The sequence below is a fragment of the Octodon degus genome, unplaced genomic scaffold, assembly GCF_000260255.1.
Source record: "Octodon degus isolate 3935 unplaced genomic scaffold, OctDeg1.0 scaffold00097, whole genome shotgun sequence".
Taxonomy (NCBI): domain Eukaryota; kingdom Metazoa; phylum Chordata; class Mammalia; order Rodentia; family Octodontidae; genus Octodon; species Octodon degus.
Window position 1 is genome coordinate 1,878,081 of NW_004524673.1, and position 3,052 is coordinate 1,881,132.

General features: G+C 48.4%; 1 pseudogene; it reads left to right on the top strand.

Moving 5' to 3' along the window:
- The first annotated feature begins 244 nt into the window (after positions 1 to 244).
- Positions 245 to 2,803, top strand: LOC101584191 (annotated as a pseudogene).
- Positions 2,804 to 3,052: the final 249 nt, after the last annotated feature.

The following is a 3,052-nucleotide window of genomic DNA, read 5'->3' on the forward strand; positions in this document are numbered from 1 at the left end:
TATTCAATAAAGTTCTGGAATCATTAGCTAGACCACTTAGACAAGAGAGAGAAATAAAAGGAATAAGAATAGATAAGGAAGAAATTAAACTATGATGATTTGCAGATGATATGATACTCTACTTGGGAAACCCAAAAACCTCCAACAAGAAGATGCTAGAATTAATAAACAAATTCAGCAACATAGTAGGATACATAGTAGGAACCTATTGGATGACTCCACTTTGCTCTTTGCCAACGCGTGAATGAATCAGGAGTTAGCATGCAAGATGGCTCTGGAACTTCTTACTCAAGAGTTTGGCATTCCAGTAGACAGACTCTATGTTACTTACTTTGGAGAGGATGAAGCAGCTGGCTTAGAATCAAATCTGGAATGTAAACAGATCTGGTAAAATTTGGGACTGGATGACTCCAAAATTCTCCCCAGAAACATGAAGGATAACTTCTGGGAAATGGGTGACACAGGCCCATGTGGTCCCTGCCATAAGTTTCATTAAGACTGGATTGGTAGCCGAGATGCTGCATACCTTGTCAACCAGAACGATCCCAATGTGTGCGAGATCTGGAACCTTGAGTTCATCCAGTATAACAGGGAGACCGTTGGCACTTTGAAACCTCTTCCCAAGAAAAGTAGTGACATGGGGATGGGGCTGGAGTGGCTGGTGTCCATGCTACAGAACAAGATGTCTAACTATGACACTGGCTTCTTTGTTCCTTACTTTGAAGCCATTTAGCAGGGCACAGGTGCCTGTCTCTATACTGGGAAAGTTGGTGCCAAGGATGCTGATGGGATTGACATGGTATACAGAGTGCTGGCTGACCTCATGCGGACCATCAGTCACTGTGGCCTTGGCTGATGGTGGCTGGCCTGACAACATAGGGCGAGTGTACATGTTGCGAAAGATTCCCCGCTGGGCTGTCCAGTACTCCCACAAGAAACTCAATGCCAGCAGTGGTTCCTTTGCCACATTATTCAACATGTTGTGCTGTCCCTGGGAGACACATTTTCTGCACTAAAGAAGGACCCAGACATAGTGAAGGACATTATTAATGAGGAAGAAGTGCAGTTTCTCAAGATTTAGCAGAGGATGCTGCATTCTGGACCAGAACATTCAGAACCTGGGAGACTGCAAGACCATTTCAGGTGACACTGTTCAGCTTTTCTATAACACCTATGGATTCCCAGTGGATCTCCCTGGACTGATTTCAGAAAAAAAGGGCCAGGTAGTAGACATGGATGGCTTTAAAGAGGAGCAGAAGCTGGCCCAGCTGAAGTTTCAGGGCCAGGGCACATTTGGGGAAGACCTTATTATGCTGGACGTCTGCACTATCAAAGAGCTGTGGGCACAGGGCCTAGAGGCCATGGATGACTCTCTGAAGTATAACTATCTCTCAACTCCAGTGGCAGCTACATGTTTGAGAGTGCAGTGGCCATGGCACTGGCTTTGTGAAGAGAGATGTTCGTTGAAAAGGTGTCCATGGATCAAGAGTACAGAGTGGTGCTGGACAAGACTCATTTCTATGCTGAGCAAGGGGGGCAGATCTACAGTGATGGCAACCTGGTGAAGGTGGATGACAGCAATGAGGACAAAACTGAGTTCAAAGTGAAGAACACTCAGGTGCAAGGAGGTTACGTGCTGCACATAGGAACTATGTACAGCAGTCTGAAATGTATTGATGAGACCAGGTGGAGACCCATCATGAGCAACCACATAGCCACCCACATTCTCAACCTTGTCCTGTGCTCAGTGCCCAGGGAGGTGGACCAGAAAGGCTCACTGGTTGCTCCTGACCACCTCTGGTTTGACTTCACTGCCAAGGGAGCCATGTCCACTCAACAGATCAAGAAGGCCGAAGAGGTCTCTAATGAGATGATTGAGGCAGCCAAGCCTGTCTATACCCAGGATTGTCCCCTGGCAGAAGCCAAAGCCATTCAGGGCCTGTAGGCTAAGTTTGATGATAACTATCCTGACCCTGTGCAAGTTGTGTCCATTGGGGTCCTGGTGGTGTCCGAGCTGTTGGATGACCCCTCAGGGCCTGCTGGTTCCCTCACTTCTGTTGAATTCTGTGGAGGAATACATCTGAGGAACTCAAGTCATGCAGGAGCTTTTGTGATTATGACAGAAGCTATTGCCAAGGTTATCTGCAGGATCATTGCCAACACAAGTGCCAAAAGCCCAGAAGGCCCTCAGGAAGGCAGAGAGCTTAAAGAAATCTCTTCCACCATGGAGTCCAAAGTGAATGCCCATACCACACCAAACAAGGATGTGCAGAAGGAGATTGCTCATGTTGGTGAGGCCCTGGCCACCACAATTATTCCCCAGGGGCAGAAGGATGAACTTCGGGAGACTGAAATCCCTAAAGAAGGTCATGGATGACCTAGACTGAGCCAGCAAGGCTAGCCTCCAGAAGTAAGAGAAGACAAAGCAGCTCATCGACAACAACCCCAAGCAGCCCCTGGTCATTCTGGAGATGGAGAGGGATGCCTTGGCCAAGGCCCTGAATGAAACCCTGAAGCTTTCTCAGTTGCATTTCTGCATTCCCCTGAGACCTCTGCCATGCTCTTCATGGTGTACAACAAGACTGGCAAGATCACGTGCTTGTGTCAAGTACCTCAGAAGGCAGCCATCTGGGGTCTAAAAGCCAGTGAGTGTGTGTAGCAGGAGTCAGGCCTGATGGATAGCAAAGGTGCTGGCAAGGATGTGTCTGCCCAGACCACAGGCAAACAGGTGGGCTGCCTGCAGGAGGGGCTACAGCTGTCAACTTCCTTTGCCTAACTGCGCCTGGGAGATGTGAAGAACTAAGAGGAAGAATGGCTCCAGCTGGGAACGTCTCCCCAGAACCACCTGGATGCATCAGTCTAACTAGGCGCTCTCCATATGCCACAGAGCATTAGAATCTGGGGACCTTCAAACAGCCTCATCCACCTTCTAACCCCCACAATAACCAGAACATACCTGTGAGCCATCCTGTGACTCTGTCCTTTTACATTACTGCTCTGAGTCCAACACGTCAGCACCATCTGTCTACAACCACTACATGGGATTGCTGTT